Here is a 13,937-nt window from a genome sequence, read left to right on the forward strand (position 1 = left end):
TCTCAAGGTTAGAAATACTTACCTCATTTACTCGTTTGTTTACGAAGTCTCCACACGTGCCAAATTGTTTCGAGTTGGCTGCCATGTTTGAGATTAATTGGCGTGCAGCCTCGGGTGTCTTATCTACCAATGCCCCTCCACTTGCAGCATCAATGATACTACGGTCAGTAGGCATCAATCCTTCATAGAAATATTGAATGAGCAGCTGATCGGGTATTTGATGATGAGGGCATTGAATGCACAATTGCTCAAATCTTTCCCAATACTCGGAAAATGTCTCTCCATGAGATTGTCGAATCCCACATATTTCTTTCCTTATGTTGGCAACTCGAGATGCTGGGAAATACTTTTCAAGGAAAATCTTCTTCATGGCATTCCAAGTTCCAATGGAACCTGGGAGAATAGAGAAAAACCATGCCTTTGCTGCCCCTTTTAAAGAGAAAGGGAAAGCTTTCAACTTAACCTGTTCTTCGTCAACTCCATTCGGTTTCATGCCAACACAAACCATATGGAACTCCTTGAGATGAGTATGAGGATCTTCACCTGCAAGACCATTGAATGTTGGTAGCAAATGTATAAAACCAGATTTGAGCTCAAAGTTTACATTATTGTCGATGTTTATGCACAATGGCTGATTATCCATGTTAGGAGCAGCAAGCTCCTTGAGTGTTTGTTGTCGTGCAACAGCCATGGTGTTGAGGCGAGCTTCCTTTCGTAACCTGCGTAAAGTTTTTTCTATTTCGAGATCCAACTGCACTTGACTTTGATTAGTAGAACAGGTTACTGGCATAAATCATCAAGAAAAATCAAAAGAAACTAACCACACAAGAGATCGAAAACAATGCAAATTATATGAAAATCCTACGGTAGAAAACAAAAACTGCCTAAAACCCTAGAAAACAGTGGAATTTGGCCTCAACAGGGTGGGGCTAATGGCACTAGTCCTGTTTAGAACATCGTTTCCCTTCAGGAAACAAAAGGCCGATACCTAATTCCACCAACAAATCTGTTTTGAACAGTACCGCTGCCGTAATGAACAGTACCGCAGCAAGCAAAAATTCTCTTTTTTTTTCAGAAAAAGAAATAACAATCACAACAAATAAAAATAATAGCACAAGAATCAACTAAAATTACTTCCCCGGCAACGGCGCCAAAATTTGTTGCGATGTCGCGGTCGCACAAATTAATTACCCTAGCTTCAAACACAACACACAATATAGTATAGAGCAAGCAAGGGGTCGATCCCACGAGGAAGTTCAAGTCATATTTTTATGCTAGATGATATGCAATTTGGGGGGGTTTGGACGTTATCTAGGCTAAAGCAAAAGAAAACATAAAACTATCAAACGAAATTTAATAAAATTAGAAAATTATCAAGAGAACAAATCTTGGTCACAAGCACACATCCACCTACAGAAATCAGAACTGATCATGAAAACGAAACATCAATTTAATTCTGAATATTTATCTCTTCTTAACATTGGTTAGTTAACGGATCCGCCGTATAACTAACCCTAACCATCAAACAACCACAGTGTCCGCACTAGTAATTTAATTCAATGGCAGCCTTAAGAACTAGATAAGTTGGTTAATCAAGAAAACATAACTGTCCGCAGTCTATGTTTGATTTGATTGAATATTCTCCCTAAGATTAATAACGTAGATCCACCACAATTATTAAACTTAGTTGCTTCATAAGTTCATATACCACAACTCCAGTTTTGATATCAAACTTAGCAATAGATTGTCTACAATAATAACTTAGAGTCCGCTCTAGCAATTAAAATAAACAATCATAGGAAAAATAAACATAGGAGAACAAACATATTCATCATATAAACTGAAAAGAAAAGGTATAATAAATCTCACAGTTCTTGAAATCCGAAGGTTTCCGTGTCCTTGCAACCAAGAAAAAGTGTTTAGCCTTGCATGTTTGTTGAACAACTAATCAAAAAGAAGGAAGAATGCATAATTTAGGGTTTCTTAGAGGAAGGGGGTGTTTTTCCCTTCTTGGCTGGCTGCCCCCCTTCTCTTCTCTCATTCTTTTTATATCTTAGGAAACCCTAGGTCTCTATTTTACAAAATAGTCCTCCATTAAGTAGACTGTTTACATTTAAGTACTTCAATAACTATTTTCCTAAAAAAAGAGAAATAGCCTTGCATGAAATCTTCAAGCTTTGACTTAGAGGAGCTAAATTGCTGAAACAAAAACTTGGATATCGGTTTAGATGCTTCAGAACGTAATTTGGACTCGTTTCTTCACGAAACCTGTTTGCTGGCAGAATTCAGATGTCATCTTTGAAAAATCATATCTCCCTCATATGACATCGGTTTTGGCTGAAATATGGAGCGTTTATAGACCTTTGAGTCATGAATCCAACAAAATTGAGCTTACATCAATTAGACTTCTGTAGCTCCAGATATTCAAGTTGGAATGGCCGAAGGTCAACACTGGCAGATTGCGAGATTTGACTTTGAAGGCTGCGATTTCCATGCTCTTCCTTATTTTATTTTCTTGCCTTGGATGTCCAGAAGGGTATGGATGTTAGCTTTTTAATGCCACTGGAATCACTTCATTTCAACCTCTAGAGCTCACGCTCTGCACAAAACATCGACTGAAGGTCAAATCTGCCAATTATCTCCAATTTACTCCTTTTTGCATCTTTCATCCAAAAGTGCATTCAAAACATAAAACAAAGAATATCAAGGCATTTTATATATAAAACATAGGCAAAACACTAGTTAAATGTGGGTGAAACTATTGAATAATATGATTGCATCAATTATGGCGGAACTACGTTATTGAATTTAGGGAGAACATTTGAACAAAGTGACACAAGCTGCGGACAGCTTGTATGTTAATCTTGATGAAATTATCTATTTCTTAAAGCTACCATTAAATTGAATCATTAGTGCAGACACTTTGATTGTTTGTTGGTTAGGATTAGTTATACGGCGGATCCGTTAATTAATCAATGTTAAGAAAAGATAAAATTTTAGAACATAAACTGCAATTTTCGTTTCAAGGATTGGTTCTAATTTCTATAGGTGGATGTGTGCTTGCGACCAAGATTTGTTTTCTTGATAAGTTTCAGTTTTAATTGATTTTGTTTGCTAGTTTAATTGCTGCCATAGTTTAGATAATCACAAACCAAATCCCCCCAATTACATAACGTACAACATAAAAATCTGACTTGAAACTTCCTCGTGGGATCGACCCCTTGCTTGCTCTATACTATCTTGTGTGTTTTAAGCTAGGGTAATTAATTTGTGCAACCGCGACATCGCAACATCCATTTCCTCCTTCATTTGGTTTCTTGTACATATTAGTTGCAGTAGATTATGTTTCAAAATGGATAGAGGCAATTCCAAGTCGAAACAATGATCACAAAACAGTGATAAAGTTTTTGAAAGAAAATATTTTGAGTCGATTTGGAATCCCTTGAGCCATGATAAGTGATGGTGGAACACATTTTTGCAACAAGCCATTTGAGTCTTTAATGAAAAAATATGGAATCACACATAAAGTTGCCACCCCTTATCACCCTCAAACAAGTGGACAAGTAGAGCTTGCTAATAGGGAGATCAAACAAATCTTGGAAAAAACAGTGAACCCTAATAGGAAAGACTGGTCTTTAAGACTTAATGATGCACTTTGGGCTTATCGAACTGCTTATAAAACATCATTAGGTATGTCACCTTATAGACTAGTCTATGGAAAACCTTGTCACTTGCCTGTGGAACTTGAACATAAAGCTTATTGGGCTATCAAAGCTTTCAATTCAAACCTTGATGATGCTAGTCGGCTGCGTAAGTTACAAATAAATGAGCTTGAGGAAATAAGAAATGATGCATATGAGAATTCAAAAATTCATAAAGCAAGAATCAAAGAATTTCATGACAGGAGAATCTTGAGAAAAACATTTGATGTTGGTCAAAAAGTTTTGCTTTATAATTCTCGACTCCATTTATTTCCTGGAAAGCTAAGATCAAGATGGAGCAGTCCTTTTATTGTGAAACATGTGTATCCATATGGGGCCTGTGATATCGAGAATCCAAAGAATGGCAATGTTTTCAAAGTAAATGGACATCGTTTGAAAGTTTACTTTGATAATTTTTCAGTTGAAAATGACTCTATTGAATTGAGTGATCCTGTATATAAAGAATGATTATTTTTCTCACATTGTTTTGTGTTTATTTTTGGTGTGACTCTTGTTTTGCTAGTCTCTCTCACCCCAGTTAAATGGCAGATAACGATACTCCGTGACTTCAGTCGGTTCTTTCAGTTTCCCATAATAACTGATATCTGTATATATTTGTGCAATTCTTTGCTCTTTCTCTCTTCTTTGAATCTCTTCTCCAATTCTCATTTGAAAATGGACACCACTCTTGAAAAATTGAAAAAGTACTTTCCCGCTCTGCCTCAGAATGCGATTACAAAAATTTACCGTGCTAGGTGTGCAAGATTGAGGTTGTTAATGAATCATGGAATTCCTGAAGATATCCGTTGGTTGATTGAAGCAAAGGTCCGATTATCAGGTGAGTCCTCCAATTCTTTCATCTCATACATGCCTGGAATAGGTAAAAGCACTTTTGCAAAGAAACGTCGTGCAAAACGACTGAAAGTCTGACACAGATGTGCCAGATGGACTTGTAATGCAACATGTCGTTCTTTAGGAATGGTATCTATAAATCGTGAAGATAAAATACAATTCATTAAGGATGGCCTGAGTAAGGGGTCTTTAGATAATCTTCTATTAACCCTTGAGACGCATCCTAATGGAGATGTGCATCGTGCTATTCATGATTTATGGCCACAATTCCATAAAGAACATGATCGACCTAGTCTTGGGAATCTGACTATAAAAGACCCTGTTTGCTAGTTTTTAAGAAAACTGGATGGGAAGCCTATCCCCGACCCATAGAGGGCGTTTAAGCCGTTCTTGGACGTAAAACCAAGGGAAAATGTGAGCCACAATCACAACTACCTGTATATACACATGCTTTTTCAAAATAAATAAATAAATAAAGAGAGAGAGAGAGAGAGTGTGTGAGACTCCAGCTGGCCTACATATAGGTGGTATGCTTGCATCTTCAATTTCTCATCTATAAAATCTTCTCTTCTTTCCCTTCATTTCTACTCAACCCATACATTTAACAAATATAGAAGTGTGTAGAAATGGCAGGTTCCTCAAGTCATCACATCAGAAATATTTGTGTTTTTGGTGGATCCAGTCCTGGGAAAGAAAAATAGTTTTTAGAATCAGCAAATCATCTTGGTCAGGTAGTAGCTGAGAGAAAGATTCATTTAGTATATGGAGGAGGCAGCCTTGGGTTAATGGGGGGTGTGTCAATAGCTGTATTTTTAGGAGGAAGTCAAGTTTTGGGGGTCGTCCCCAAGGCTTTAGCAAAAGGGGACATCATTGGAAAAACAATTAGAGAGGAACTACAGGTCTCAACAATGTTTGATCGAATGAATGCAATGTTTAACCATGCTGACGCCTTCATTGCCTTACCAGGTGGTCTGGGCACATTGGAAGAGATCTTTCATATTTCCTCTTGGGCCCAACTTCACATTCACCATAAACCTATAGGTTTGTTAAATGTTAATGGTTTTTATGATAATTTATTGTCTTTTCTTGATCAAGCTGTGGAATAGGAATTTCTAACATCTTCGACACGACAAATCATAATCTCTGCTACTACTGCTGAACAATTAATCGACCAACTACAATCTTTCACCCCTGTAATTGATCATTCCATGAGTCGCATAAATTGGTCAACTAAGGAAAGCCATAAAAAGCTTAAATTGGATTTGAGCCTTCGTTTGTGAATCCTCGTGTCTTTTGGTTTTATTATTAGCATATTATTTTGTTTTGTTATTTCTTATATTTGTTTAAGTGTGTTTCAGGTTTGTCAGTGTTCGTTGTTTTAGGTGATGTCTTCTATACTCTATCTTTCTATCTTATGACATTGAGGACAATGTCTCGTTCTGGTTGGGGGGAGAGGGTAGTAGTTGACATTAAAAAAAAAACTAACTTACTAACTTTTTTTGCTATTATTAAAACCATTTGACAAAACTGTTATTAGGATGACAGAGTAAGGAGGAATTTTATTGACTCTTGAGACGCATCTTAGTAAATAGTCTTATCAAGGCCTATCATAATACTTCTTGAAATATTCAAGTTTACGAACTCTCGCATTGTTATCACTTGATTCTGCTCATATACTCATTTAACAAATATTCTTAAACCTTCATTTTCACACACACACTTTAACATATGATTGTGGGTTGCACATTGGATTATTACATTATTTATGTTCTTTTGTTAAAGGTAACAACTAAGGGAAAGGGTTAGTATATAATTTTCAAAAAAAAAAATATTGATAATATTGATGATAATAAAAACGTAGATAAGTTTGGTTTCGTAGCCTTCCTAACCTAAGCAATTAAGCCTGAAGGGGTGTTTTAACACCTAATACCCTAAAGTCAACTGACTTGGGAGCTATTGGCCCAAAGCTTGTTACATGGGTTAAGGAGAAAAGCTTAAGGGAATCAAACATTGCACTATCTACGTATCAGTATTTGCAACCCGAGTTACTAAGCTCGTAGGGGTGTCTCAACACCTAATGCCCTAAGACCAACTGGTTTGGGAGTCATTAGCCGAAAGCTCATTACATGGGTTAAAGATGCATTGTGTTATATGTATATATATTCAAAAAGTAAAAAAAGAAAAAAAAATAATAATCCCAACCGAAGGAAGTTAACCTTAAACATTAGAACAAAATATTGTTTTCTTCCAATAAAAGCCCCATCATCTATGTTTTCATACATTGAGCACATAAAAAGGAAGGTTTATTAATATTTTGTTTAAGAGGTATTGAGCAGATATATTAACTTAATGAGAGTTTGTTTATCTGGATAGATTAATGGAAGTTGAATGATGAATGCCTTGCTTTGTGGAATTTGCAAATAGTTTTTCTATTTTAACACTTTGATTACTAGGGACTAGTAATAAGTTGGTTGGGGGGTGTGATTAGTACTTAAAAGTGCATTTTTATCAAGGTTTTATATCATCATTTTGCACTTGAAGTATCAATAACTCCTTAACTAAAGCATGTTTTATAATAACATATCTAATAATATAAGATACCTTTAATTTATGGTAAATGTTCATCTTAAATGCAGGCCTATCACATAAATGACAGAATTGATTGATGAGTTGAAGTACTGAAATTGAAAGGACAAAGAGATGACCAAACTTAGAAAAGAGATGTTGGTGCAGTCCAAACTGGAATAGTGTTCGGTAATCAGGTCATATCTGGAGCTGTAGATCTCGGATTTAGGTCTACTTTATATGGATGGAAAGGTAAGACATGGGCCTACAACTTTCATGTGGAGTCCAAGATTTAACAAGGCCGTTTTCAAGTCCAAATTGTAGCAACAACGAAGAAGTCCGAATCTGTACTGCAGCCCAGACACTGTTCAGTGTTCAACCCATATCTTGAGTTCTAGAAGTCCAAATGATCTCAAAGTTTTACCCTGGAAAGCTGAGACAATTTCCTAGAACTTTCATGATTTAAGTCTGTTCAAATTATGATGTTATCAATGATGTTTTTGGCAGACAAGAAGATAAGAATTGTCACCAAGTCAAGATGTGGCCACTCACTCATCAATTAGTCAACAAATCAATAGTTCTGAATTTTGGCATATAAAAGGAGGCATTTGCCATGTATTTAGGCATCTTGGTATTCAGATCAAGATCATGCTCTTGCTCTCTCTTTTGTAATACTGAAGTTTTGTTTATATTAATCTCTTGTTTATGCCTTTCATTTCCTTTTCTTTACTTAGTTAACTTCTTTCTCATTTATGTTCTTATCTTGTTTATTTATGTTTCTTTCTTTCATTATGTGTAGCTAAGTTAATTATGTCAAGGTGGAAAGGGTACACTAATGGTGTAAGAATAAGTATAATATAAACTTAACATGGACCTTAATGTTGGATACTAACATGCTTTATATTTGTTATCTTGTTCACTTTTAATACTTTGCTTGTTAAATGGTTAATCTAGATTTATGTTGTATAACACTTGGTACAACAAATACTTGGCACTTTCATAGCCCATACTGTATGGTATAACCGACACCTGAGCTATGAAAGGAACTTGATTTGTTGTTAACATAAGTTATAATCATGAATGCCTGACAACATTTACAAGTATTAGCATTATTCGAATAAGATAACTAATGTAATCATGTTAACAATTTATAATCTGATTGGAACCTCCTTTGTGTGTGGTTTCCAATTGAATAATAAGAGTTTATACTATACTTGTTTGAAATACCATTAGTGGATCCTCTAACCTTGACATTTGTTGTTATCATTGTTTAATCCTTACGTTAATCTTCCATCTCAAAGTTCTCATCAACTTTTCTTCTTCATCATCTTTATTATTATCATTATTAATAGTATTATTGGTATTATTATTATTACTACTACTATTACTATTACTATTACTATTATTATTATTACTACTACTGCTAGTATTATTATTGTTATTGTTATTGTTGTTACTATTGTTGTTGTATTATTGTTGCTTATAATTTATACAATTAACCTCCCTGTGGTTCGACCCCGGTCTTGCCGGGTTATTTATTACTTCGATACTCCTGCACTTGGGAGAAGACATCAATCTTTTGGTCGTGTCACAACACATGGATCAAGTCAAATCAGTCATTACTCTTCATAGTGGTAAGGTTATTGAAAAACTCATTCTTGAACCTTGTGAGAACGATGATGAGTCAATCTCTGAGGGTAAGAAAGGGGTTGAATCTGAACATTGCAAAGAAAAGACTGATCTCCCGCCAGCACTTCCATTTCCTCATGCCATGACCAAACAAAGAAAAGTCAATCACAACTCTGAAATCTTTGAAACTTTCAAACAGGTAAGGATCAATATACCTTTGTTGGATGCTATTAAACAGGTACCTTCCTATGCTAAATTTTTGAAAGATCTGTGCACTGTGAAGAGAAAACTGAATGTGAAAAAGAAAGCATTTTTAGCCAAACAAGTAATTGCCATTCTTCAGAACAATAATGCTTTGAAATATAAAGACCCTGTTTGTCCTATAATTTCTTGCTTTATTGGAGAACATAAAATTGAAAGAGCTTTACTTGATCTTGGAGCTAGTGTGAATTTACTTCCATATTCATTTTTTCAAAGTCTCAATCTAGGTGAGTTAAAACCAACTTCTGTAACTTTTTTACTTGCTGATAGACCTGTAAAAGTGCCTAGAGGAAGCGATATTCACTGGGCCAAGAGCACCCCCTCGAGTAAAAGCTTCCAGTTGAAGATATGTTAGTACAAGTTGATAAATTCATTTACCTTGTGGATTTTATTGTCTTGGATACACAACCTGTTGAAGCATGTAATTCATTTACTGTTATTTTAGGACGTCCGTTTCTTGCAACTTCTAATGCATTGATTAATTGTAGGAATGGATTGATGAAGCTATCATTTGGAAACATGACATTGGAGATGAATATTTTTAACATTTGCAAGCAACCTGGAGATGATAATGATAATGATTCACAGGAAGCTGATGTTATTGAAGAATTAGTTTATGATCAATTTGAATCCACTGTGAGTAAAACAGAGTTTGAAGAATATGCAAAATTGCAAATGATTTATTCTCAAGAAGAAATCAAGGACAAGAAAGGCACCGAAAATGTTGATATGGATCTTTTGTCAAGATTGACAATAGATTCGACATCCGACATCCCACCAATTGATGATTACTTTCCTAACGAATCCTTACTTTCTCTTAGTCCAATGTCTTGGTTTGCTAATTTGTTAATTTTCTTGCAACATGAGATTTGCCAACTCATTGGAGTACCCAAGACAACATAAAGTTTTTGAACGAAGTGAAGAATTTTTATTGGGATGACCCTTACTTATTCAAATATTGTCCTGATCAAATATTCGGAAGATGCATTCCCGACAATGAGGTAAGTAATGTCATTAAATTTTGTCATTCTAAGGCATGTGGGGGTCATTTCTCATAGAAAAAGACGACTGCAAAAATCTTACAATGTGGATTTTATTGGCCCACCATGTTCAAGGACACGCATGCATTCTGCAAAGCTTGTGAAAATTGTCAAAAGTCAGGATTCATTTCAAAACATAAGGAATCTTTATATAATCTTCTATTGACTTCTGAGACGTATCCTGGTGGAGATGTGCATTGTGCAATTCATGATTTATAACCCAATTTTCATAAAGAACATGCTCGACATAGTCTTGGGAATCTCACTAAAAAAGACCATGTTTGTCAGTTTTTAAGAAAACTAAATGGGAAGCATATCCCCGACCCATAGAGGGCGTTTAAGCCGTTCTTGGATGTAAAACCAAGGGAAGATGTGAGCCACAATCACAACTACATGTACATACACAATCACGAGCATAATATTTGTGTTTTGTTATATTTGTTTAAGTGTGTTTCAGGTTTGTCAGTGTTCGCTGTTTCAGGTGATGTCTTCTATACTCTATCTTTCTACCGTAGGACATTGAGGACAATGTCTCGTTTTGGTTGGGGGGAGAGGGTAGTAGTTGACATTAAAAAAAACTATTTAACTAACTAACTGCTTTTGTTTTTAATAAAACCATTTGACAAAACTATTATTACTAGGATGACAGAGTAAGGGAGAATTTTATTGACTCTTGAGACGCATCTTAGTAAACATTTTCCAATGGTTATTTGCAATATTCATAACAAGGTCTATCACATACTTCTCTTGAAATGTTCAGGTTTACAAACTCTCGCATTATTATCAATTGATTCTGCTCATTTACTCATTTAACAAGTATTCTTAAACCTTTATTTTCACACACACACTTTAACATATAATTGTGGGTTGCAATTGGATTATTACATTATTTATGTTCTTTTGTTAAAGGTTACAACTAAGGGAAATGGATAGTATATAATTTGCAAAAAAACAAAAAAAAATGATGATAATAAAAACGTAGATAAGTTTGGTTTCGTAGCCTCCCTAACCTAAGCAATTATGCTCGAAGGGGTGTTTTAACACCTAATACCCTAAGGTCAACTAACTTGGGAGCTATTAGCCCAAAACTTGTTACATGGGTTAAGGAGAAAAGCTTAAGGGAATCAAACATTGCACTATCTACGTATCAGTATCTGCAACCCGAGTTACTAAGCTCGTAGGGATGTCTCAACACCTAATGCCCTAAGACCAACTGGTCTAGGAGTCATTAGCCGAAAGCTCGTTACATGGGTTAAAGATGCATTGTGTTTTAAGTTATATGTATATATATTAAAAAAAAGAAAAAAAAAGATAATAATCCCAACCCAAGGAAGTTAACCTTAAACATTAGAAAATTTTTTTTGTTTTCGTCCAAGTAAAGCCCCATAACTATGTGTTGATATATTGAGCACAAAAGAAAGGTTTATTAATATCTTGGTAAAGAGGTATTGAGCAGATATATAAATTTAATGAGAGTTTGTTTATCTGGATAGATTAATGGAAGTTGAATGATGAATGCCTTGCTTTGTGGAACTTGCAAATTGCTTTTCTATTTTACCGCTTTGATTACTAGGGACTAGTAATAAGCTGGTTGGGGGGTGTGATTAGTACTTAAAAGTGCATTTTTATCAAGGTTTTATATCATCATTTTGCACTTGAAGTATCAATAACTCCTTAACTAAAGCATGTTTTATAATAACAAGTTTGATACTATAAGATACGTTAAATTTATGGTAAATGTTCATCTTAAATGCAGGCCTATCACATAAATCAAAGGATTGATTGATGAGTTTAACTATTGAAATTCAGAAGACAAGGAAAGAGTTAAGCTTAGAAAAGAGATGTTGGTTCAGTCCAAACTGGAACACTGTTCAATCATTGGGTCATATTTGGAGCTGTAGATCTTGGATTTCAATTTGGTTTATATGGCTAGAAAGCTAAGACATAGGCCTAAAACATTCATGAGGAATGCAAGACTCAATTCTGCTGTTTGGAAGTCCAAATCTTAGCAACAACGGAGAAGTCAAAATCTGTCCTGCAGCCCAGACACTGTTCAGTGTTCAGCCCATATCTCGAGTTCTAAAGTCCAAATGCACTGATTCTTTTTTTGTTGGAAAGCTAAGACAATTTCCTAGAACTTTCATGACAAAAATCTGTTCAAATTCTGACGTTATCAATGACGTTTTGTTCAGACAAGAAGATAAGGATTGTCACCAAGTCAAGATGTGGCCACCCACTCAACAATTAGTCATCAAATCAATAGTTCCAAATTTTGGTCTATAAAAGGAGGCATTTGCCATGCATTTAGGCATCTTGGTTTTCAGATCAAGATCATGTTCTGCTCTTTCTCTTTATATTTTTGTAATGCTTAAGTTTTGTTTATATTAATCTCTTGTTTATGCTTTTCATTTCCTTTCCTTTACTTAGTTAACTTAATCTTATTTATGTTCTTATCTTGTTTGTTTATGTTTCTCTTCTTCATTATGTTTAGCTAAGTTTATTATGTCAAGGTGAAAAGGTAACACTGATGGTGTAAGAATAAGTATAGTATAAACTCAACATGGACTTTAATGTTTGATCCTTACATGTTTTGTATTTGTTATTTTATTCACTCTTAATACTTTGCTTGTTAAATGGTTAATCTAGATTTATGTTGTATAACCTTGGTACAACAAATACTTGGCACTTTCATAGCCCAAACCGTATGGTATAACCGACACCTGTGCTATGAAAGGAACTTGATTTGTTGTTAACATAAGTTATAATCATGAATACCTGACAACATTTACAAGTATTAGCATTACTCGAATAAGATAACTAATGTAATCATGTTAACAATTTATAATCCGATTGGAACCTCCTTTGTGTGTGGTTTCCAGTTGAGTAATAAGAGTTTATACTATACTTGTTTGAAATAACATGAGTGGATCCTCTAACCTTGACAATTGTTTTTATCATTGTTTAATCCTTATATCAATATCACATCTCAAAGCTCTCTTCAACTTATTATTATTATTATTATTATTATTATTTATAATTTATATAGTTAACCTCCCTGTGGTTCGACCCCGGTCTTGCCGGGTTATTTATTACTTCGACGCTCCTACACTTGGGAGAAGACATCAATCTTTTGGTTGTGTCATGTTGCGATGAATATTAAATCGACTATGAGATGTTGGTGGGGCTGTTATGAATTTGGGCTGCTAATGACTACTAGTATGAGTATTACGAAGGATCTACTGTTGTATTTTATTAGATGCAATTGTAATAAATGGTTGTATGAGCATTACGAAGGATCTACTGTTGTATTTTATTAAATGCAATTGTGACTAATGGTTGTATGAGTATTATGAAGGATCTACTATTTTATTTTATTGAATGTAATTGTGACAAATGGTTGTATGAGTATTACGAAGGATCTATTGTTGTATTGTATTGAACCTTAACTGTCATGAATGGTTGGATGAGTAATACAAAGGATGTACTATTGTGATACTGAATGCTAAATTGTTATGGAATGTTTGTTTGTGCATTACAAAGGATCTATTATTGTGTTTACTGAATGTTAAACTATTATAGAACACCTGTACGAGCATCATGAAGGGTCTGCTATTATGTTGCAGTGAATGTCAAGTTGTTATGAATCGTTTGAATGAGCAATTCAAGAGATATTACCATGTTATAGTAATTTCATAAACCACCTCTAAAACGTTTGATGGGTTGATGATTAGCTTCGGCTAATGGCATCCGAAGGGATGACCGGGACAAATGATTGATTAGCTTCGGCTAATGGCATCCGAATGGATGACCGGGATAAATCATAGATTAGCTTCGGATAATGGCATCCGAATGGATGACCGGGACAAATGATTGATTAGCTTCGGCTAAT

The 13,937-nt window shown here is 34.8% G+C and overlaps 1 non-coding gene across 1 annotated transcript; it reads left to right on the top strand.

Moving 5' to 3' along the window:
• Positions 1-215: 215 nt before the first annotated feature.
• Positions 216-322, top strand: LOC112324816 (small nucleolar RNA R71). The gene has a single exon (XR_002978818.1). It is a non-coding gene; the product is annotated as a small nucleolar RNA R71 (small nucleolar RNA).
• The last annotated feature ends 13,615 nt before the right edge of the window (positions 323-13,937 follow it).

Source organism: Populus trichocarpa, chromosome 17 (assembly GCF_000002775.5).
Source record: "Populus trichocarpa isolate Nisqually-1 chromosome 17, P.trichocarpa_v4.1, whole genome shotgun sequence".
Taxonomy (NCBI): Eukaryota; Viridiplantae; Streptophyta; class Magnoliopsida; order Malpighiales; family Salicaceae; genus Populus; species Populus trichocarpa.